This window comes from Muscardinus avellanarius (assembly GCF_963383645.1).
Source record: "Muscardinus avellanarius genome assembly, chromosome: 16".
Lineage (NCBI taxonomy): Eukaryota > Metazoa > Chordata > Mammalia > Rodentia > Gliridae > Muscardinus > Muscardinus avellanarius.
The window spans coordinates 42,281,903-42,308,735 of NC_137802.1; positions in this window are offsets into that span (position 1 = coordinate 42,281,903).

The window sequence follows — 26,833 nt, forward strand, 5'->3', positions numbered from 1 at the left end:
AGCTTATTAAACTCTAGGAATCGTTATCACATTAATTACCATCAGCCTTGTGAGACATGTATTAGTGTTTTTACTTTGATAGCAATAAAAGTGAATCATAGTGTATTTACAGAGTAAGTTCTTGATCGTGTAGTTCTTAAGTGACACATCAAAGTTTGGAGTCCAGATGCCTTGGCTTTTTACATCCCACATTGTTTCCAGCCCATCACAATTTCCACTTTTGTGGGGATGTTGTTGAATACAATGGCGAGCAATGAAACAAAAGAGCTTTGAGTTCTTATGGAACTAGAGGTATCAAATAAATACTGTCAAAGGAGATTATTTAAAACAAATAGAAACCAAGTGTGGTGGCGCACGCTTGTAATCCCAGCATTCAGGAGGCTGAGACTGGAGGATCGCGGTTCGTGGTCAGCCTCAGCTACTTAGTGAGGCTCTCTGAAACTTAATGAGACCCTGTTTCAAAATAAAGAATAAAACATAGGGCAGTGGATGTAGCTCGGAGGTCAAATGCCTCTGGGTTCCATCCCCAGACCCACACACACAAAAATAGAAACGTATTTAAGTTTCCGGTGGAAAAAAACACTATTTTAACCAAACTAGTTAATCTTAGAATTATGAGCAATGAATACCAACTTATTAAGCCATCAATTTAATGATCATATATGATTTGGTTTGAAAAATATAGCTATTTTAGTCAATATATTATCTATCTTAATATATAAATAAGTTGATTATTTGAAATAAATTAACATTTTACTACTAATTTTACTTCTAATATTGAAAATGCTAATAGATAAAACCCACATAAATAGCCTTTAAGATAGTCTTTTTTTTGTCATGAGATGACTGAATAGATAGATCTTTAATACTTTTGAAGATTATAAAAAGGTTATAAGAATGAAATGTTTGAGAACTGCTATAGGAACACAGGAAACCTTTATTTCTATTGCTAAATCATTTTAGCTCAAATATAGAAATGTCCTTTTGCAATAGAAATAAACACTTGAGCCTCAAGCTTTAGGAAGTTTGAATCTTGGGACCAGCTGACCATTACATTAACTTCCCCAAAAGTCTTATTAATCATTTGTACCTATAGTGTTATTGTGTTTTGTTCAATATCCTTACCTAAATTATTTTTTCCAAGCTTTGGGATTTTCACTAGAGAATATTTTCAATTTATTATTTTACACAGAGTTCATGAATAGTAACCTTTTTAAGGGATTCAGTTTTGAACCTATCTTTTTTCTTTCCTGTGTACTTCCAAAATAGTTCTACAAGAAAGAAGAGAATAGGGATATATTGGGAATGAGTAGACCTTTCCCATATTCTCTACTATGTTCAGTACTTCTTGCTTTGAATCATAAATATACATTAGCTCTGAGGGCTATTATTTTATTTGCCCCAATGACATTCTAGCAGCTTCTTTGAGAGCCCAGTTTTGACAAACAACAATGATAACATAACAAACAGAAAACAAAAATCCACTGTACTGAGGTTCAGCCTGGAGACAATCACCAAAAGTAGTTGCTCTGAGATGCAGGCATTAATTTTCTATGCTCCACTTCCTTCATTTACCATAGTTCACAGAACACTGAACTTAAGACATCAGTTGCAAGGTATATTTTTATTTCATGAACTATTACAGACACAAACCAATGCCCATCAAAATACGACTCTGCATGCTTTTATTTTATTCTTTATTTTGAAACAGGGTCTCACTGAGTTGCAAAGGGTCTCACTAAGCAGCTGAGGCTGTCTGCAAACCTAATCCTCTTGTCTCTGCCTCCCAAATGCTGGGATTACATGCATGTGTCACCATGCCAAGCTGACTCTGCATGCTTTTAAGAAACATAAGTACCAAATCAATAGTAAAATGTGGAGAAATTATGAAGCCAAGAACTGATGAAATACAAGAACTATTTGGATGGCTCCTTACAGCCCTCTCTTCTCTACCTCTGGATTTTGGAAGGAAATCTACTCCTGAGAATTTTTGGGGAAATGACTATTTTTTTTGTAAGATCTATCTCTTGCTTTAACTCTTCTGGATTTCACTGTCAATCTGATTCCATTTGCTTTGTAACTTTGGAGATTTCTTAATATGTTTGAGGGAGGTTGTCTACTATAGCAGTACTGCTCTGAATTTTATCTATGTATATTTTTATTATAATTGACTTATACTGGCCCATTTCAAATAACTAGATTTTTCAATTTTTTCTCTGAATATTCTTATTTTAAATATGCATATACCATTGATTTTCCCTTTCTTCCTAGCCATATCTTTTTTTTTTTTTTTGGAGTGGTACTACATTAGGCAGTAAGTCAGCGATGACGCTCATATCAGTAAAATAAGGCTTTATTAATTTAGATTAAAGTTAAGTATTCTTATTTCAAGTACGCATATACCATTGAATTTCCCTTTCTTCCTAGCCATAGCTTTTTATTTTTATTTATTTTTTGAGTGGTACTACATTAGGCAGTAAGTCAGCGATGATGTTCATATCAGTAAAATAAGGCTTTATTAATTTAGATTAAAGTTAAGTAATTTTCCTCAGCCAAAAGACCAGGTTTTTATATCAACACTAAAACATAGCTGTAGCACACAGTAGCTGACATAACTTTTTATTTATTTATTTATTTTTTGCGGGTTGGGGATGGAACTCAGGGGCGTTCGACCTCTGAGCTACACCCCCTACACTGTTTTATTCTTTATTTTGAAACAGGGTCTCACTGAGTTGCATAGAACCTCACTAAGTAGCTGAGGCTGCCCATGAACCACGATCTTCCAGTCTCAGCCTCCCGAATGCTGGGATTACAAGTGTGAGCCACCACACCCAGCTGACAAAACTTTTAAACATGTTTTTTTTTTTTCCAAATCTTATGTTTTCCATGAGACTTACTTCAGAAACATGAGCACATGATATCAACTCTGCATCCTCAATACCACATACGTATAAACTTGATATCAAATTACTCCAAGCAAGTACTCTTTCCTTTAGAAGCAGTTTTATATACATATTAACATTTCACTTTTATTTTGTAGTGCTGGAGACTGAACTCAGAGTCATCCTACTTTGAGCTATACTCCCAGTTATTTTTTATTTTTAATTTAAGACAGGGTCTTATGAAGTTATCAAACCTTAGACTCTAACCTGCAAACTTCTTGTCAGCTTCCCCAGTACTGGGCGACAATCATGCCACACCTTGTCCAGGCATACCTCAAATGTTTTAATGCTTACCTTTGATAAACCCATTTGTATTTTACTCCTCATGTACTAAAAATGTATACCATGCAAAATAAATATTTAATAATATTTGTCAGTGAAAAAACAGAAATATAGGTAGCAAAATAAACTTAAGCCAAGGATAAGTTTAGTATATAAAAGGTTCACTGTAATTTTTTTTACCCTTTGGAAAGGTTAGAAATAAATCAAGGATGTGTCTGAAAATAGTATATTTCTACTTTCATCAGCTCTGCTTTACATAGTAAGTTTGCTAAGATGTTGAGTTTGAGTGAATATAGTTGTGTTGCACATGCCTTGATTAGAATCCTGTTCTTTCTTTTGCTTGCTGTAGTCTTGGGCATATTTCTTAAACTGCTTACACCTTGGTTTTTCTTATCCTATATTGCTAGAGAATAGTGGCATTTTACATAGAGGTTTATCATAAAGTTCAAATCAATTAATGCATACAAAATTCTTAACAGATCAGACACAAATCAAAGCTCCATGAATATTAGCTTTTGCTAATATCACTGGATTAGATATAAATATGTGAAATGAAGCAGCAGTTAAAATGTCAGGTACTTTTTGCTTACAGATATGCATATGTAGTATGTATATAAATGCATATTTAATAGAATAAATTATTTATGACTTCATTGAATATTTTAAAATATATCTATTTATATAAGTATAACATATATAAATATATACCATATAGATATCAAAGATAGGCTCATTTTTAGCAGAGAACTTGCTATCTGCTATTACTAGTTTGGCAAAAATTCACAATATTGTATATTATTTTAACTCAAAGTACAAACTAATCTGAATTCATAATGCCAAAGAATGTAAGTGCTTTGAAACAAATCCATAGAAAAAACACAACAGAAAAAAATCTATAGTTACATTATATTCTCTGATCTCCTTTGATACTATTAAGATAAAATCAATATTGATGTTGCTCAGATTCCATTTAAGAAGATATTTATGTGTATAACTATAGTTTTGGGTATCCTTTCAAAACACTGTTACATCAATTCTGCAAAACACAGAATGACCTATTTACGTAACTGAATTCAATATGAAAAAAATGACTTATTTGGTATAAATGTCTAAAAGTAGCAATAAAATCTGAGAAGACTAGATTTCTGATCATAAAATCAGTAAATTATCAACTTCAGTCACAATAGAAAATGTGTGTGCAAGCTGGGCATAGAAATGTGTAGCTGTAATACCAATGCTAGAGAAGATGAGACAGGAGGATTGAAGGTTCAAGGCCAGTCTCAACAACTTAGTGAGACCCTCAGTAACTTAGTGAGACCCTGATTCAATATAAAAAATAGGTCTGGGGGTGTAGCACAGAGGTAGAAGACCACTTCAATCCCCAGTACAAAAAAATAGAAATAGTAGGTACATAATAAAATCACAGAAACATCTGGGAATAGACCTGGAGGATTTATGAACAGGTAGTTGCCTGGCTTGAAAAATATATCCCATCTAGATTTTAAGAGTCACCTGACATTTAACCCCATATTTAGAGTATCTTTTCTAGCTTATATAGTATTTATGTGGGTAGATGAACTTTTTTCTGATGAATAGTACTACACTTTTTTTTGTTTAAGATGTATCCATTCATTTTGATTTCTGTAAATTCATAGCAATATGGGACCTGAAAGTTTCATCAACATAAAAATCTCCTGATGAAAAATAACTACACCTGGGTTTGATACATTGAGTGTTTTTTATACTTTCATTGACGCATTGTAGTTATATATCATACTGAGGTACAGAGTGATAGAATCATAGATCCACACAACTCCTTGAGTCTTTTTCTATGGGTCCCAACCCCCTTCCCTTTCCTCATACATATCTTTGAGATTAGCCTTGGTAATTTAATATATGTACATAGCATCATTTCAACACTGAATTTTCAATTAGTAAAATTGTTGTAAGTCTACTTTTTCTTTTGTGAGTGAACAAAGTTTCATATTTGGGGAGGGGGCGAAATGAATTTCAAGTGAGAAATAGAGACTATTGGAAAGAAATAGGTGAGATACTGTGAATTGGACTTACAGTTTAGCTACAGCATCATGTATAATTACAATAAACAGCAATGAAAAGAAAGCATCATTATTGATAGAGCCCCTAAATTGTTTAACTACCTACTCTATATATAGAAACAGATTGTTTTGCCTACCTGTACCACTATGTGAATGATCTATATAACTAATTATCAGACAGGCTTAGATAACATAATGATATATAATATGCAATTCAAATGAAGTCATAGTTAATGAGGTTTTAGGAATATCATAGCAGACATTGTTTTAAGAATAGACTATAAAGCCAGGTGTGGTGGAGCACACTTGTAATCCTAGCATTTGGGAGGCTGAGACAGGAGGATTGCAGGTTCGAAGCCAGCCTCAGCTACTTAGTGAGTCCCATTGCAACTCAGAGACCCTGTTTCAAAACAAAGAATAAAATATAGGGCTATGGGTATAGCTCTAAGTTAAATGTTTTGTTGATTATTTGAATTTTTTTTATTCTCTATTTCTGATCTGATATTAATTACTTCCTGCCTTATGTTGGCTTTGGAATTAGACTGTTGCAGTTTTTCTAGGTCCTTGAGATGTGTCATTAGGTTGTTTAGTGACTCTCTGTTCTTTTATGGGCACTCAATGCTATAAACTTTCCTTTTAACACCGCCTTCAAAGTGTCCAATACATTTTGGTAAATTGTATCTCTAATTTTCATTTAATTCCAGAAATTTTTTTCTCTCCTTATTTCTGATCTTACTCACTCATCATTCAATAGTGTATCATTCAATCTTCATGGATTTTAATTGTTTCTTTTGGTCTTCCTGTTGTTGATTTATACTTTCATTCCATTGTGATCTGAAAAGATGCAGGGAATTGTATTACATCTTTTGAGTTGTGGGTGCATGCTTTGTGGCTCAGGGTTTAATATATTTTGGAGAAGGTTCCATGGGCTGTTGAAAAGAATGTGTATTCTGCTATTCCTGGTTAAAATATTCTGTTTATGTCTATTAGGTCCATTTGGTTTACATTTTTCTTTAGTTCTGAGGAGTGTTTGCTCATCTTTTGCCTTGAAGATTGATCTAGTGTCATGAGAGGTGTGTTGAAGTATCTCAATATTATTGTATTTGGGTCTGTTTGAGATCTGATGTCCTGGAGGGTTTGTTTTACAAATGTGGGTGCACCCACCGTTGGGGCATAAATATTTACTATCATTATATCATCTGGGTGGATTGTTCCTTTTAATAGAAGGAAGTGTCCTTTTTTGTCTCTTGATGTGTTTTAGCTTAAATTATTTTTGTTGGATATCAGCATTGCTGTTCCTGCTCATTTTTGGCTTCTATTGGCATGATATATTTTTTTCATCCTTTCACTTTCAGTCTATTAATGTATTTGGCTGTGAGATAAGTTTCTTGCAAGCAGCATCAGGGAGATGCAAATAAAACATATGCTGAGATTCCATCTAACCCCAATCAGAATGGCAAGCATAAAGATGTCAAATAACAAATTCTCATGAAGATGTGAGTAAAGAGGAACTCTTTACACTTTTGGTGGGAGTACAAAATAGTTCAGCCACTATGCAGATCATTGTCAATATTTCTTAGAAAATTTGGAATGGACCCACCATATGTTCTGGCTATACCATTCCTGGGTATCTTTCTAAAGGAGTTGAAATCAGAGGACTACAGTAACATATGCATACCCATATTCATAGCAGCACAATTAATAATAGCCAAAACATGGAACCAACCTAGGTCTCTATCAATGGATGAATAGATTAAAAAATTATGGGAAATACACAAAATGGAATTCTACATAGCTATAAAGAACAAAATTATGTCATTTGCAAGAAGATGGAAAGACCTGGAGAATATTATGTTGAGATCAGCCAAACACAAAAGAGAAGGGACACATGTTTTCTTTAATATGCCCAAACTAGGGAGAAATGGATACCAGAAGGACTCCAGATAATGGAGGGTAAACTTCAGCCCAGCTAGAATAGGTTAGGGAAGAAGAAGGCTGAGGTTGATTAATGGAATAGCTACATTTGAATATGTGTAAAAGTATGAATGTAGCATGGTTAACCTGGGCACTCATTGTTGGAGAGGAGGGCACCAAGCACTGTCTGAATGTGTGCCATTTTCGATATGATCCACATAAAGATAAAAAATAAAGCAAAATAAATAGGGCTGAGGGTGTAGCTCAGAGGTAGAATGCCCAAGTTGAATGCTTAGTACCAAAAAATTATATATATATGTGTGTGTCTGTGTGTGTGTGTGTATATATATATATATATATATATATACACATATATGATATATATATATATATATATAACATATCAACACAAAAAATAAAGAATAAAAAATAGGGCTATGGGTATAGCTCAGCTCAGAGATAGAATGCCCCTGGGTTCCATCTTCAGTACTGCAAAATAAAATTATATATATAAACAACATATATTATATATGTATATATAAATAAAATTATATATTATATGTGTATATTATATAATATATAGTATATATTATGTATCATATATAAATAAAATTATGCATATACATATATATGTATATATGTGTGTGTGTGTATATATATATATATATAATTAAACCAGAAATATCTCAAAATTAGCAGAAAAATGAAACTAAAGAGCCAAGCAAATGTGTGGATGCCTAAATTTCAGCCCTGAAGATTCTGATTTAATTGTTCCAGGGGTGTACTTGTGACACCTTTTTATTTCCTCTCAAAGTCTCAGCTGATTGTGACACATAATCAAATTTTGTGATTAATCTTAAACCCAATGTCTTACTCCAACAAAACCAAGTTACCAACCAAAGATTACTTCCTCACTAAATGCTCAAAGTGGTTTTTCCCATTTAACTTTTAGTACATTTCTTTTTTTGCTTAGAATTAACCCATTGTTACTAAGCCCAGCTAAGAATGTTTTGTTTCTTCTTTATGTTTGGGTCTTCTAGTAAGAGAAGTAAAATAGAACAAGGAATCAGACCTACCACTAAGTTCTTTTATAACTTAAAGAGGAATATAAGCCCTAACGAAGGACTGCAAACTCTAAGACTGGCTCTTTGGAGTAGGCCAGTATTTGCTAATTTAAAGAGATTTTTGACTAGAGAGAAGGAAAATATATTTTTATACTGAAGTTTCTTTTGTCTTTTAGCCTGACCTAAATATAATGGTGAGAAGAAACTTCTTAAAACTTTTAAAAACATAAGCCCAACTAATGTTCTTGGTGTTATATAAAAAATTGTATAAGAAAGTAGCATTTTAAAAATTTAAAAGGCTTAATCAAATTAAAACTCTATGCAGGAATTGTCTTATATTCTGCTGAAATAAATCATCTGCAAAACGCTAAAATCTCTCTCAACTTATATTTTATCATCTTTATTTCTCCATTCTTTGAAGTAGTATTGATTCTTGTTTTCTAAAATTTTATGCTAAGTATTTCAATCAAGTCACATAATCATTCCAATAGATGTTGAAAAGCATTTGACAAATCCAGTACCCACTTATGCTAAAAGCACTGCAGAGAATCAGAATAGAAGGAACATATCTCAACACCATAAAGCAAATATACAATAGCCCCACAGCCAATATCATACTAAATGTGGGAAAAACTGCAAGAATTCCCCCTAAAATCGGAACAAAGAGATGCCCATTATCATCATCACCTCTTTTAAGTATAGTACTTGTGACTATAGCCAGAGCAATAAGGCAAGAGAAGGAAACCAAAGAAATACAAATAGGCAAAGAACTAAGACCATCCTTACTTGCAGATGGCATGATACTAAACATAGAAGACCCAAATGAATACAACCAAAAATCTTAGAAAACTCACATTCTGCAGACTGTATGGATACAAAATCAATCTTAAAAATTCAAAAGGCGCCAGGCATGGTGGCACACACTTGTAATCCCAGCATTCTGGAGGCTGAGATCAGATGATCGTGGTTCGAAGACAGCCTCAGCTACTTAGTGAGGCCCTCTGCAATTCAGTGAGATCTGGTTTCAAAATAAAGAATAAAAAATAGGGCAGGGGGTGTGGCTCAGAGTTCAAATGCCCTTGAGTTCCATCCCCAGACCCACGCACACACACACAAAAAAGACCTCCTGTATGGCAATCATAAATCCACTGAAAATGAAATTCAGAACACATTTTCAGTCATGATATTCCACAAAAAATAATATACTTAGAAGTAAATTTTACTAAGAAGGTAAACAATCTCTACAAAAAAACTTATAAAACATTGAAAAAAAGCAATAAAAGATCTTAGGAGATGGAAAGATCAAGTAAACCTTACCTAAAAATACATCTGATAGTGAACATTTCTGAAAATTTCAATCTATTATTGAGCATGCAATTCAACTTGAGAGTTGTTTTCTTTTTTCCATTTTTTCTACCTTTTTTTTTAGATGGCAATCAAATTTGAACTAAGAGGCATTCTATTTTCAGGCTATACCACCAATTTTTTTTTTTTTAATATCTCACTAAGTTAGGTTGCTGGAGTTAGTTTCTAACTTTCAATTCTCCTGCCTCCCAAGTACTGAGATTACTGGCATGTACCACAGTACCCAGCTAGAGAGGTCATTAAAAGCACATTTTTGGCACAAAGAGAGACACATGTGAATTCAGTGTGGGAAACTTTTCATTGGTCCAAATTTTTTATGATCTTCCTAAAAATATTTATGAAAGACCACATACAAGTTCATCCCCACTTATCAGCTCTTCAAAATTAATAAAATTATTTTGTGCCTCAATGGTCTCATCTATTATATGAAAAGAATCAAATATTTGTAGTGATGATTGAGTTAAAGGCATCTTTCAATCTATTCCCAATATTGTCTTGATCTATGCACCATATTTGTATGAAGATGAGTACTTTAAACCACTTCTAATTTCCAGAATATTTTGCTTTGTAGAAAACAACAAATTAAAATTTAAAAGTAGGAACAAGAATTTCTCATTAGGGAAATTTTAAAGGTAACAGGACTCTTTTTAGCAGAAACAGAACTTCTAAAACCTGTCAATACTTTCAACTTTGTATCCATTTTCTGTAGATAAAACATGCTGCCAAAGGTGTAAAGTTCTTTGGTCAAGCTCACCTGATCAATCAACCTTAATGAATTTGAAAAAGTCTTTTTATTTTGACCTCACCCAGATGGTGACTTGTTTTAATGTAGGTTTTTGAGCATTCAATTCTCTTAAGACAATTTTTCTTTCTCAGATTAGCTAATAAATCATCTCTAAATAAAAAAAATGTGAACTTAAAAATAAATCTGAACCAATTAATCCATGTTTATGATTTTCATATGCAGTATAAAAGATGTTTAAGGGCAACACTGACTTCTTCCTAATAGCAGAAATGCAGAATCACATATACACACAAAAAAACTAATATATTAAATGTTATACTTGAGGAAAGTTCAAGGCTTATTAATAATGCACAAGAAAGAGAAAATAGTACTTATTAGGCAGGGTGACATCAGTAATGTTTTTCAGTACTGTGGTAATGAAAAAAAAAAGACCCTCCTAAGATTGGTTTTACCTCTTAAAAAACTATTGACAATTTTGAAATGGTACCTACTCAAAAGACTTAGACCTGGAGTGTCTAAGATGAAAAGGGCTCTCACATTGACTTCTGCTCATCATGTAACATAAACAAGACAAAAGCATTTTTATTATTTTTGTGTATATGTGGTACAAAGGGTTGACCCAGAAGCATTCTATCTTTTCTATTTTTGAGATATATTTCAGCTTTTTAATGTGTGTGTGCGTGTATGTGCGCGCGCGCATGCATGTAGGTGCATACTGGGGATTGAACTGAGGGGCATACTATCTCCTAGCTATGCCCGAGTTCCTTTTATTTATTTTATTTTCAAAGAGGGTCTCACTAAGTTGCTGAGTCTCCCTAGTTGCTGAGGCTGGTCTCAAACCTATGATCTTTATGTCTCAGCCTCCCAAGTAATGGGATTACACGTGTGTGCCATAACCCCAGCAAGAAAGTTATGTTTTAAACTATTAAGAGCACTGTTTCTTATTGTCATAATATTAGATAGACCAAGGTTTTTCAAACCTCTGTGCATATATGAATGACCTGGGAACTTGGAAAAAATACAGGTTTTTATTTAGTATATCTTAGTAGAGAATCTGTATTTCCCAAAACTTCCAGATGATTCTGATGCTACTGAGGCTAGGGCTTCATCTGCAGTAGACCAATCTGATCCAATTGGCTGACAAGGTGGAAATAATAAAATTTTAACTCAGTATTTTTACTTTAAATTCGGCTCTTATACCATGAGTAGCAATTTTTTTCACTGTTCTTTTTTTTAAACTTGAAATCAAACCCAGAACCTCCCAAAGGCTCGACCACTGACTCACACACCCAGCCTAGGACATATTTTCCAGATGTCACTAATATATTGCATTGATTTTTGAACTAGAGGTAGTAATCTGCACATGGATAATAAAATAAATTAGGAATTTATAAAATCATACCAAAGTTATAAAGAATACAATTTTTAGATGTATAAAGTAGGACAGAAATTTATCAGTTTGTATGCATAAAAACTGAATGTTATCTTTTAAATTTCTAAAAAACATATCTATTTTAGATTCTTTTGAGAAATGTGATATAGAAAAATATTTTAAATCAAATGATTATTAATACTCAAAAACATTTGAAAATGTCAAATTAATTATTGTTCATTTTTTCCTGGATACATAGCTAAAAAACATGTGCTAACTTCCTTGACAGTTAGACATGACAATGTGCTTAGGTTATGGTTTTGTTAAGGGTTAATTGCACCTGTATTCATAGGAATACAAGCTTGTAATTTTGTTTGCAGTGTCCTTGTTTGCTATAACAGTTTAATACTATTCTCATATATTAAGTCAGAAAGTGCTTCTTCCTCTTCAATAATTTTAGGAGAATTTAAGAAGGATTGATGACATCTCTACTTGAAATACTCTGTAGAATTCACCTGGAAAACCATCTGGTTCTGAGCTTTCTTTGTTGAAAATTTTTCAATTACTAATTTAATTGTTTTCCAGTGGTCAATTCAGATTTTCCATTGATTCATGATTTAGCCTCCATAGGTTGTATTTCTAGAAAATCATCCATTTCTTCCAGATTATCTAATTTTTTGCTACATAATTGTCAATTGCCATCTGTGTGTCAGTGTTTATGTTAACAGTTGTAATGTTTCCTCTTTAAAATCTGATTTGAGTCTTCACTTTTCTTAGTCTACCTACATGTCAATTTTGTTTATCTTTTCAAAAAAACAACTTGAGTTTTGCTGATATTTTTTATTATTCCTCTTAACTGTATTACATCTATTTCTGCTTTGACATTTGCTATTCTCCTTTGCTAATTTTGGGCTTTCTAACTTTTAAGGTATAAAGTTAGATGGTTTGAAACTTTTTCTTGATGTAGCTTTATCAGCGTTTATTTTCAAAAACACTTTTGATGTATAACCTTTAGTATGCTATTTCTATTTTTTGTCTCAGAAATGTTCATTTTCCCTTTGACTTCATTTTATTGTTTAGAATGTTTTATTGTTTCCTTCTTCCTTTCTTTCATTGTAACTTTGATTTCTGTAATAATATTCTTTTGTTCTATTGTCTATCATTTATCTACTAAAGTTTGTTACCATAGGGCTACACAAAATAGCTTATAGTTTTAATAGTCTATTTTAAGGTGACAGCCACTGAACTTCAGTCAAATAAACAAAATTTACTCTTAGTTTTTGATGTTGTATATCTATTAAACTATTAAAGTTATAGTTTTTTTTTAATACTTTGGTTTTTAGACTTTAGAGTTAAAGGTAATTTATTCAACACTACCACAGTATTACAGTACTATGCATTTGACTGTATACTTACCATTACCAGTGGAATTCATACTTTCCTACATTTTCAGATTACTCATTAGGATCCTTTTAATTGATCTTGAAGAATCCCCTTTAACATTTCTAGTCAGTTCTAGTATTGATGAGATTCCTCAGATTTTATTTAACTGGGTAAATTTTTATCTCTTAATTTCTGGGTAAAATGTTCCTAGTTATTTCCCATCAATTTGAATATGTTATCCCATACTCTTAAGATTGCAAACTGCTGAGAAATCTACTCAGAGTCTAAGACAAATGCTCTTACATGTGATAAGGCTTTTGTCTATCCAGCTTTTAAAATTCTTTTTACCAGAGGGGTTCTAGATAATGGAGGAGAAACCTCAGTGGAGCCTGGGAGGAGGTCTAAGGGTAGGGGAAGGGGAAAACTGAGGTTCATTAATGGGAATACTACCATTGAGTATGTGTACATCTGTGAATATATCAACATCCATCTCAGTGCTATGTATTGAGAAGTGGGAAACGGGGAAGCAGAAGAAGGACCCACCAAGTGCTGTATGCATGTACGTCACTGTCAACATGATTTACATTATAGTGTAAGACTATAATACACCAAAAAAAGCATAAGATAAGATTCTCTTTTTGTCTTTGATTTTGTGTAATTTGATTGTAGTATAGGCTAGTAAAGTCTTCTTTGGGTTGAACTGCTTGGGGAATTTTTGTGTGTGTCACTGGGGATTAAATCCATGGACATTCCTATCTCTGAGCTATATGGCCAGCCCTATTTTTTTTTTTTTTGAAATGGGGTTTAAGTTGCATATGGCTTCATCTAGTTCTTGAGAATGGTCTCAAACCTGAAATCCTGTCTCAGTATCTCAAGTACTGGGATTGCAAGCATGCACAGTCACACCCAGCTATTTGGGAACTTTTGAAATTTCTGTGCCTGAATGTCCTTGTCTCTCTCAAAACTAAGAGTGAGGCGGTATTTTTTTCAGTAAATTTTGTCCATGCCTCTCCCTTTCCCCCTCTTTCCTCCTCTCTGTCAGGCATCCAAAATACATAACATTATTTTCCTTGATGATACTCCATAATTCCATAAACTTTCACTGTTCATTCTCTTTCCTTTATTTACATTACTGGGGATTGAACTCAGGGGCATTCTATCTCTGAGCTACACCCCAAGCCCTATTTTTATTCTTTTAAGGTTATAGTGGACAAATTCTTCTAGACCAAGTTGATTTTGAAGTCATTTATCCTACTTCTTACTCAATGCATTTTTTAGTTCCATAATTGCACTTTCGTTCTGTATTATGATTTCTGTTTCTCTTGAACTTCTCACTTGTCTGTGTATTGTTTTCCTGATTTTATTGAGTTGTCTATCAGTGTTCTTTTCTAGCTCACTACACTTCCTTAAAATAATTTTGAATATGTTGTCAAACAATTTGTAGATCTCCATTCCTTTGGGGTTAATTTGCGGTAATATTGTGAGACTTTCGTATTGTCACATTTTGTGTGTGTGTGTGTGTGTGTGTGTGTGTGTGTGTGTGTGATCTTTGAAGTGTACTAGCTGTCTTCTCATTTCAACAGTCATCTCCAGTCTTTACTCACTGGTCCCTTGAAATAATTATTCTTTAAATTTTTTTACCCTAGCACTATACATTAACTCCTCCATCATACTTCCAAAGTACCAAAAAGATCCTCTCAAAACTCTGTCATTGCCAAAATTAATGTGCTATGGGAAATAATGGTACAAAACTTCCAATACACCATTTGGCAGAAGTCACTCAGAATTTCCTATATAGTGATTATAGCAGCCATTCTGAACATTTTCATTTAAAACCTTTCCTCCAAACATCCAAGTATCCTCCATACCCTTTGTTGTTGCTTTCATGGTATTGGAGATTGAATCCAGAGGCAGTATTCATCTGAGTGACAACCCTGGTCTTCTGGCCTTTTTATATTTTGATTTGAAACAAGGTCTCACTAGGTTTCTAAGGCTGTCCTCCAAACCTCAGTCCTTCCCTGGGACTGCAGGCATGCCTCACAAATCTCAGCAATATCCTCTGTACCACTGTATCCTAAAGCTAATTCTAGATGGTAGTGGGCAGGATAGAGTGATATTAACTTTGCTATCAATGCATTGTGGTGAGATATATAACAAAAACAAATGGGCTAAACACTGCCTTTTATTCAATTGATATATTTGGTATATTTTAACATTTTTTTGATCACTCAAAATTTACTTTTTTTCAATATAAAACTAAATAGAGTACATAGATATTGTTGAAGCCAAAAAGCAAAAACTGGAATAAAACCTGTGTGTATTTATGTCTTTCATTACAGAGGATGTTCTATATATGACTACAAAGTTGCTTTTCCTTAAAGGTTTTTGTATAATCTTCCTTGATTTAGATCTTCCTGCTTCTCTTTGCTAAGATATAATCATTAAAAATATTTGTTTACTCTTTTGAAAGAAATGACCTTCAATTTATTTGTGTATCTTTCTACACAGTTTTCTTAAGCTATACATCATATTCTCAATAAAACTCTTGAATAAATCAGTATCAGGGGAGATGAAACTATGCACTTCATTTTTTAAACATACAAAAGCAAAGATGGTTTGTTTTTCTAGGCTTATAAGTCAAATATTAGGCAGTTTCAGTGTTCAATTTGGCAGCCTGAACATCTGGCTTTAGGACATTTCAATATATCTACTGAAGTAAATTAGTCAATGGTACTAGAATTACTATTTGATCTAGTTACCACAAATGTATCTTTTTGCCATTAAGAAATGAATTACCGTGTCCTCAGGAATATGTAGGAGGATATATGTGTAAGGTGTGTTACATCCCAAGATCTATAGGCCTAATTGAGCTAACATTTCTCCGACTTTTATTTATATCGCTCATGTAAGAGAACAAGGACATTTCCAGGAATAACTGGGATCTCAGAACTTTTTTATTTAGAAAGAATACAAGTTGATTCTCCTCCATGATCCAAAGCAAACCACGAAAGCAATTTGAATGAAAACATTCAAGCAGAACACTGCTTGAATGCAGTTTTAGTGGCCAGAGTCAATACCCTATTATGATCTTCTTGGCTTTTCAGAGCCATTATCTCTGAGCATTAGTGGTGATGAATAATCCAGCTTTCTGCTTAGCTTCTTCATATTACCCCCAAATCCAATTTCAGAAAGGTTCTCACCTAATACATTAGTAAAGTAAAATCTACATCTATTCATTCATTCAACAAATAGTTGGTGTTTAATATTTCCCAATGGCTGCTATAGATGCAGGGGGCAGAAAACATGTATCTGCTCATGTAGAGTTTTCATTCAAAGGTTTAGTAGAGGCACCAGCAGAGAGAAGTTACGTAAACAGGTATGTATAATTTTAGATAGAGATGCTTTGAAATGGAGAATAGTAATGTTATAGCTGGCTATGGTGGCTCACATCTGTAATCCCAGTACTTGGGAGGCCAAGACAAAATGACTGCATGTTCCAGCCTAGCATTAGCAACTTGGACTCTCATCAACTTAGGGAGAATTTATTTGAAATTAATAGATAGATAGATAGATAGATAGATAGATAGTAAGACTGGAGGCATAGCTCATATGTAGAATCCCTCTGGGTTCCACTCCCAGTGTTATAAAAATGTGATAAAAGTATGTAGAGTATTAAAGGAGTACTGGAAGACCTCCACAAAGAGGGAGTGTTTGAGCCAGGCGTGGTGGCACACACTTGTAATCCCCGTGCTTGAAAGGCAGAGACAGGACGATCATGCAGGTTCAAAGCCAGCCGCACTGGCTAAGAGACCCTGTTTCCAAAAATTTTTAAAAAAAGTATAAAATAGGTCTGGGAGTGTAGCCTGGAGGTAGAAGGGCTTCCAGGAACCCCCGTACCACCAAATAAATAAATAAATAAATAAATAAATAAATAAGGGAGTGTTTGAGTCTGAACTAGAGAACAAAGTTAACAGAAGAAAAGCTTGAAAGCTTGAGAATTTGAGAACTGTCTAGATCAGCCACTACAGAAGACTGACAGGATAAAACAAAGATGGAATTTTTTTTTAAGTAGATGCATTTATAAAACCTTTCCTTAGGCTTTTTATATCTCTATAATGTCCCAAAATTAGCTACTAATAGGGTTTTTATCAATTTCCTAGAAATGGTCTATGAATGCGTAAACATACATGCCACAGTTCTCCAAATGCTTTCAATAGACTGAACTAATCCTTGTACTTCTGTTCTGGATCTTGTCTTCTTCCCCTAAATCTTAGTCTTAGAGTGTGTTATCAGTACATTTATGCCTCTACTAGTCCTCATAAATATTATGTACTATTTCATGGTCTGGGTCTATTAAATTTAAACAGTTTATTAATAAATATTCAAAGTACTTCAAATGGTAACTCTTTAAAGTGTTTCTGGGGACTTCTGTGAAGATGGCGACCTAGCAAAGCAATACATACCAGTTCTGCTGACACCTGATTTCCATTGCCTTAAACAGCTTTCTACAAAGCCAGGAAATACTATCAGTAGAGCAATAAAAAGATAAATACAAGTTGGCTGGAGAAAAAAGGTTAAAAGACTGATCAGAAAGCAGAAAAAAAACGGCCCACCTTGTGGCCACAGACATCATAGCAGTGCCATCTGGCCTCATTGCACCAACTCCAGGGACAATCAGGAAAACAACCAAATACCTGAAGTGAGCAGCTGCAGATCATCGGAATTATAAGTCGTTAGTTCCTCCTGCACAAACACCAGCTACAATTTGCAACAGTGGTGGCTGAGCTAACAAGATCCAGACTAACAACATGATAAGTGAAGCCATAGTCCCTGTAGGAGAATGCCCAGCAAAGAGCCCCAGAAACTCCCACACCCTCCATAAACTCCTTGGGTCTGAGACTTTGTAGTTCAACCCGGCAAAGGAGGGGATTGAGTCTAAAACTTGCAGCATTGGGCTGAGCTTACTACACCCTCCATAGATCCAGAGTGGCACTTAACAATATGAAGCTGAAGTCCTCTGCAGGAGAATGCCCAGTGCTTATTATTCCTCCTTGTCATGATTTAAGAAGTTTGTATCTACTCTTTTTGATAGATTTCTCTCAGTCTCTAGGTGTCAGCTGGTATATCCAAGGGCAAATTGTATTGTATTTAACAGTGAAAGTTGAATGAGGAGGAGGGAAGTGAAGTCATAAATGCAAGAATGGGGTAAAGCCTCAGATATGCTCAAATAGAATTAAAGAATGAGTTTAGTAAGATAGTATATATTAGAGATTAGAGATAGAGAAAATGTACTACTATTCTAGTAACCAATGTAGAGTTTCTGTTACAGTGATATAAAGTAGATTTAATACAAGGAAGAGAGAAGAAAAACCATTTTGATGATATTTATTCTGCCTATCCACGAGCAAGGGAGATCTTTCCATCTTCCAAGGTCTTCTTCAATTTCTTTCTTTACTATTTTATAGTATTTTTGTAGAGGTCTATTACATCTTTGGTTAGGCTTATTCCTAGGTATTTATAGTGAATGAATTTTTTTTCTTTTATTGTGGATTCACTGTTGGCATATAGAAAATCAACTGATTTCTTTAGATTGATTTTGTATCCTGATACTTTGTTGAATTGGTTAATCAGCTCCAGTAGTCTCTTGGTTGAGTTCGTTGGGCCTTCTAGATAAAGGGTGATGTCACCTGAAAATAAGGAGAGTTTTAATTCTTCTCTTCCTATTTGAATTCCTTTGATTTCCTTTTCTTGTCTTATTGCTGTGGCAAGAGTCTCAAGGACTATACTGAAAAGGAATGGTGATTTTGGGCATCCTTGTAATGGATTGCAAAATTATGGGAAATACAAACAATGGATTTCTACTCAGCTGTAAAGAAGAACAAAATCATGTCATTCACAAGAAGATGGAAAGACCTGAGAACATTGTTAAGTGAGATCAGCCAAGCACAGAAAGGGAAGGGACTTATGTTTTCTCTAATGTGCTCAAACTAGGGAGTATTACGGATACCAGAGGGACTCAAAACAATGGAGGAGAAACCTCACCCAATCTAGAATAGGATAGGAGAAGAAAAAGGCTGAGGTTGATTAATGAAGGAGCTACATCCGAATTTGTGTAAAAATATAAATATAGCATGGTTGACCTGGGCAAGATGTGGAGCCTTTGTAGGTAGTAGATGCCTCTGAGACCAAATTCAATGTAAGAGTCTCTGTTCTCCACAGCTAGGGCTGTACTTACTTCCCATTCACCATGATTGGATGGTCTGTGATGATTCCACAGATCCTACTAGTTGGGTCTAGTGTTAAGCATATGTCTCCCCCTATATTTTCCACTGATCAAAGCCTGAGTCTTGTCTGAGTCTCTGCTATGTTCAACAGCAGACACTATCCTCACCTTCTCTGGATTGAACTGCAAAGTCTTAGACCCAGGGAGTTTATGGCAGCTGTCCCTGGAGATGCTGCAATGAGCTCTAACACCACTACAATAATACAGAACTGCAGAGATCTCTAGAAGGTCAAATCAGAAATATAACTGTAGAAATAAGTTTCCAAAAATAACTTAAGAGTCTGAAAGAAATGAAAGATAGGGCCACATGGAGAATGGCAATCATTAAAAACACAAAAACAATTCTGCTGGTCTTGATGTGAAGAAGTGGAAATTCTAATACATTGTTGGTGAGACTGAAAATTAGTGCAACCACTTTGGAAGACAGAATGGAGGATCCTCAGAAGAATGATAACGAACTTAATATATAATCCAGCAATACTGCTTCTGTGTACCTACTCCCCCAAAACAGGAAAATAAACTAATGCTTTCATATCAGTGTTCATAGGTGCATAATTTACCATTGCCAAACTATGGAACCAGCCAAGATGCCCATCAACAAATGAATGGATCACAGAACTATGGAATATGTACACAATGGAGTTGTACTCAGCCATAAATAAAATCAATTACATCATTTACAGAGAAATGGAAGGAATTGGAGGATATTATACTAAGTGAAATTAGTAAAAAAAAAAAAAAAGAAATTGGATGCTCTTCCTAATATGTGGAAGCTAGAGAGTAAATTGGTCATAGGAACTCTAGACAAAGATACTATAGATGAAAAAATAAGGCAACCTAACTGGGGGAATGGGAGTGGGGAAGAGGAAATTTTTCTAATGCACATGATGTACTTTAACAAACTTAACAATGTCAATCAATCACCATGTCAAACATGAGAAGAAGGGAGTGGGGGGATGGGGTGGGAATTGGGTAAGGGTTAATTGGGTGATGTGTGCATGTATGTCTATACCATCCTGTATCCACATTAAGATGTATGGCTACAATGAGCCAAAAAATTTTTGTAAAAATTAAAGCTTTTGATTCTGATATACTTTTATACTGAGAGTATTTCTGTATTCCCATGGGCAAATATTCCTTCAAAAGAAACTAATAGCAATACACTAGTTTTATTAGAAGATACATGAAATTTCAACTTGTCAAGTATTTTCAGTTTTCTATCAATAGTAATTCACAATTTTTATTTATAACAATCATAGGTAAGAATGTTTGTTCCTCCACAGCCTTTCTGTGATTATCAATCATAAACGCATATGATTATCAACAGAAAGGTAACACATAGTAAATCATTTTTGTTTTATTAGCATTTTCCTGGTGACTAATACAATTAAGCATCCCCTTTTTGCAATAATTATGTTTGCTTTCTTTCCTAAAAATTCATTTTCCTTTTTTTATGTAACAGGACAGTTTTTATTCACCTATAGAAAAAATGTTATTTATGTAGCTTATCAATACACTTTTTAAAAAAGGTACATTTAAAATAAACAACACATAAATTTAAAAATGTTTTATTGGTTTTGTTACTCACAAATATATTTTCTGCCTTCATCTTTTTTGTGGAATCATAGTATACTTATTAAAAATGTATCTCAAGTAATTCTTCCAGAAATGTGCTTGTGATCATAAACTGAGTCTTTATGTATGTGAATATGCTATTTTTACCTTTTGCATTTGAATGCTAGTGTTGTAGAATATGAAATTCTGAGTTTAAAAGCACATTCTATGCTATGTGGGACAATATTACACCAGTAAAAGTATTGAAATATAGAAAAACAAATATAGCATTTTCCCTCATAACTTAGCAAATATTTTCTTTTTTGTTTTATTATTTTTTATTTTTTAATTTCTTTTTTAAATTTATAAGTGGAACATATTTAAAATGGTGTACATTTAGATTGTGCTTCATGCCCTTTCACCCCCCATTTCCCTCCTCCCCTCCCAATAAAGAGTATCCAGGTTAACCATTTTATATTTATACTATTACACATATTTGCATGTCAACAGATGAATGGATTGAAAATTATGGGAAATACACACAATGAAATTCTATTCAGCTATAAAGAAGAATAAAATAATAGCATTTGCAAGAAGATGGAAGGAACTGGAGAACATTATGTTAAGTGAGATTAGTCAAGCACAGAAAGAGAAGGGACATATGTTTTCTCTAATATGCCCAAGCTAGGGAGTAGTGGTAATACCAGAGGGACTCCAGATGATGGAGGGGAATTGTCAGCAAAGCTTAGCAAATATTTTCACCATTTTATTTCTTTCTAAATCCTATGAAAGCCGGGCATGGTGACACACGCTTGTAATCCCTGTGCTTGGGAGGCGGAGACAGGAGGATAGCACTGGTTGGAAGCCAGCCTCGCTGGCTTAAGAGACCTGTTTCTAAATAAAAATATAGAATGGGTCTGGGAGTGTAGCCCAGAGGTAGAAGGGTTTACAAGAACCCCAATGCTACCAAAAAAAATTTTTTTAATTAAAAAAAATCCTATGTACATAAGGTATCTTTCTTTCTGGACATTTTTGGGTATCCATTTTTAACAAGATGAAATTTTCACATAATATATAAGTCTGTATGTTAAAAATGTTTTTTTTATTACTTAATTCAATTTCTTGGTCATTTTGTGGTTTCTTTCAGTATGAATACTTATGTGCTTCCTTTGTTATTATAAATGTTGTTTCAAGAATTTTATTATTTCTTGGTTTATTTTTTAATGGCCCTTCTTGGAAATTTTATCAGATACTGGAAGATACATTTTCAACGTTACATATTAACTTCTCTCCCATTTATCACATTAATTAGACTTTCTATGCTTCATTCTCAGTCTTACTTTAATTACTTAGCTGAGTAATTTGTGTTCAATAATTTTGTGTTATTCAATCTTAAATTTTTCTTATTGTCATCATTTGTTATGTTCTAAAATCTGGTTTACATTTTTAATTTCTAAGTCACCCAGCTGTCTCTTTCTGATATTAATTATGCATTTTCTAATGTCTTCTGCTTGCTTTGTTAATTCTGTTTTCTTAAAAAGTAGTCTTTGTTCAGAAAAATGCATGCCCACTTTGATGATGTTTGACCTTAAATGCTGTAATTTCCACATTTTCTAACTTTTTTGTGTGTTCTCTTTGCCTTCATGTTTTCTCTAAGAAAAATCAAAACTTTTCTCCTTGTGGTGACTTTAGAAGAGTGGGGTAAATATGACTGTGGTACCTTTTTAATAAGACAGGAATATGTCTAGTATCCTTTGGAGGTGAGTTAAGTATCTTTCATTTTTCACTTTGGTACGCATTTTCTTTCAGCTTTGTGACAAACACAACAACTGTTAATGAGGTAGAGAAGGAGAACAAGCCTAACTGTTAGACTGTTATTGTTCTGTTCAGAGCCAGACCCACAAAGCTATTTTATACTTTGGAACAGGATCTCACCAAGTTTCTGATATTGGTCTTGAACCTATTCTCCTGTATCAGCTTCCCATAGAGTGGGAGTACAGTAAAGTGCCACCACACCTGGCTCTAATTGCTAGATTTTAATATGTTAAATGAATGGCCTTGGATTAATTTGTTGAATCTGAACCATAAGCTCTTATAAATCCTACCTTCATTCATTCAAAGCTTTGATATACTTTGATGTAATTTTTCATTCTATATAATCTTACTTGATTTCTATTGCTCCTGAACACCAATATTTCAGATCTGTTGATGTCATTTTTCCTTCTTTTCCTAGGATTTTATTGTCATCTCAGTGAACTTTAGGTGTAAGGAAATATATATATATATATGTATGTATATATATATATATGCATATATATATATATACATACATATATATATATATTTATACTGATCCATTTCTCACCAAATGAACATTAGGTTCAATAAAAACACACAAAGAAATGCATATAAAACAGGTGAACATCACAATAAATACTCAGAATGAAAATGCTTAGCCAGCAAAACTTAACTTAAAATTGGAGGGTTACTGGCAGTCAGAATTCTATCTCTTTTCACATTGATCATCTTCCTCAAGGTTAACACTGACTCCTAACATAACAAATTAGTTTTGCTGATACACGAGTTTTATAAAAAACATAAAACCATCTACTACAAAATTTACTTCCATGGATTGTTTTGTTCAATATGTGCTATGAGATGAATTTGTTATTCATTATGTCAAATATTTTTTTGTACTGAGATTTCACCCAGGGGCATTCTATCTCCAAGCCTTCTTAAAAAAAATTTTTTTTTGAAAGAGGGTCTTACTAGGTTCTTGAGAGTCTAAATTTCTGTGGCTGGTGTTGAACATATGATTATCATGTCTCAGCCTCCCAAGTACTGGAATTTCTGGTGTTCACTACTATAGCTGGCCAATAATTCTTTTGCAAAACATATATTTGTGTTTATGTATTATGTATACATAGTTCATTGTTAAAATGCTATGCTTTATTCATCTTATTGTTAATGGTCAATAACAAATATATCTGATTTTATCTTAAATATGATATAAGGGTAAAGTGAAAATTTGCATCTATGTGAAAGCCTATGTTCAATTTTAGTAAATGCTAGTTTTCCAAAATATTTGTACCAAATTTTCACTTCCTTCATCTAAAATGAAGTAGCAAATATTTTCTATCCATGCCACTACTTAGTATATTTTCTATCTTGTTTTCATTTTAACCATTTTTGTAAATAATTAGTATCAGATAATTGTTTTGAATTGTATTTAAGTGATTTATCTTATATAAATGTGACAGCACCACCATGGGGACCTAACTTAGAGCCCAATTCAAAATAATAGCTCGACCACTGTTTTTTCTCTTTCTTGATTAATAATGTAGTTGTGTGTTTTTCATATTAATTATTCAGATATTGTCTTTTTATTTAATTGAGCAATATATTTTAAACAAATGGAAGAAGTTAATTATATATTTTGGATATTTCACTTGATCTCTTGATACAGGACATCAACTCTTCTATACACTCTGCAACTTGTTTTTACAATCACTCTTAGGCCAGGTATGGTGGCACATGTTTTTTTTTTTTTTTTTTTTTTTGGGTGGTACTGGGTCCTGGAAGCCTTCTACCTCCGGGCTACACTCCCAGACCTATTTTATATTTTTATTTGGAAACAGGGTCTCCTAAGCCAGCGTGTGCAGCTGGCTTCAAACCTGTGCAATCCTCCTGTCTCCACCTCCCAAGTGCGGGGATTACAAGCGTGCGCCACCACGCCCCATGGCACATGGTTTAATTCCAGTACTTGGGAGGCTGAAACTGGAGATTTGTGGCCAGTCTCAGCTACTTCATGAGTCCCTCTGAAACTTAGTGAGACTGTTTCAAAATAAAGAAATAAAAATAGGGCCAAGGATGTAGCTCAGATTTAGAATGCCTTGAGTTCAATTCCCAGTAACACAAAAACAAAACTTTTTTTTTTTTTTTTTTTTTTTTTGGTGGTACTGGGGTTTCTGGAAGCCCTTCTACCTCCGGGCTACACTCCCAGACCTATTTTTACATTTTTATTTGGAAACAGGGTCTCCTAAGCCAGCGCGCGGCTGGCTTCGAACCTGCGCGATCCTCCTGTTTCTGCCTCCCAAGCGCGGGGATTACAAGCGTGCGCCACCACGCCCGGCAAAACAAAACTCTTTTAATGTGTCTTCTTATACACAGAAAATGTAACTCATATGTTATTATCAATTATCAGCTATAGTCTTATGGGTACTTTATGTTATTGTAGGTTGTACAACTACTTTCCCATGTTTTCTCTTAGAATATTTATATGTTGTTTTAATTTTTTACACTTAGTCTTATTCATCCACAAATGACTTTTGTTATGGAGTGAAGTAGAAGTCAGAAGTCATTTTATCTATGTCAATGTCAAAGTGACCTAGAAATATTATTAAAAAGATGAGGTAAGCCGGGCGTGGTGGCGCACGCTTGTAATCCCCGTGCTTGGGAGGTGGAGACAGGAGGATCGCCTTGCTGGCTTAAGAGACCCTGTTTCCAAATTTTAAAAAAATATAAAAATAGGTCTGGGAGTGTAACCAGAGGTAGAAGGGTTTCCAGGAACCTCAGTACCACCACCACAACAACAAAAAAAAAGATGAGGTATAGATTTCTACATTATAATTTTCTTTTTGCCATTAGGACAACTATTTTCAAAATAAAATTTAAAACTATATTAAGAGAAAACAGCTAATGAAATATTTGTGTTTCACTGTAACTAAGCTGAGGATTACTTCTCTGTAAAATACATTGCTTCAATAGTTCATTTTACAAAACTCAAGAGGCTGTATGAGAAACTGTATTAAACTGTTTACTAGCTTACAATATCAATCAACTGAAGAGAAAAAGAAGAGCTTCAAAGATCTACTGAACACAAAACTTATAAGGGTTATCAAGTTATATGCTACTGCAATGGGTATAAGCTCTGTAGATTCTGCAATTACAGTCCAAAGTAAAATCTTTGATCAAGAAAAATAATTCTTAAAGAGCAAAATGAGTATATTTTTAAAATTTTGATTTACAATTATATTTTATATTAAATTTTGTACAGAGATACTTTATAAATACTATATTAATAGGGTTTTATATGAGATTCATTTATAAATATATACACATATATACATATATATGTTTATATATGCACTAAATAATTATAAACACATCATAAAATGTGTATGTCAAATACATAGGTAACTCTATTTTGATGTCAAGTTTTACTTCTACCAGGGACTATAATGATATTCTACACCAGGAGTCCAGAGGCCTAGAGTTTAATAACCTTCTTCCATCTAGAATTCTTTTTCAAAGTATTCTGCTCATTTCCTTTGTGTATGGTGGTACCCTTTTCCATTTTACTTCAATGTGGATATTGCTTTCTCACAAATGGACTTATGAATACCTTCAGATAGTTCTTAGTTCTGCATATGTAAATGTAGAACCAAGAACAATTTTTATTCCTATAATTTTGTTTCTCTATTGTATGCTTCTATATCAATAAATCCCTGATTTTATCACTTAGGGGACTGGCTAGGAGATAACCCTGCTTTCTGAATCTAGTTGGAATGATATATATCTGTATTATTAGGATCACACTTAGCAATACAAAGTAGGCTTGAGAGCTCTATGGAGAAAATATTTTTTTCTTTGTAAGGCCCCCAACAGTAATCCAGAACATTTAATGATTTCCTTCTAGTGGTAGCTATGTGGTGGTCATTATTGAAGATAGTTTTATGACAATATTCCATCAATACTATAAGCATCTAACAAAATTTTACATGTTAACATTAGTGAAAGTTTCATCCTATACATTAGCTCCTGATTAATCAACTAAATGCTTGTATCAGTTTAGCCACCAAAAAATGAGTTG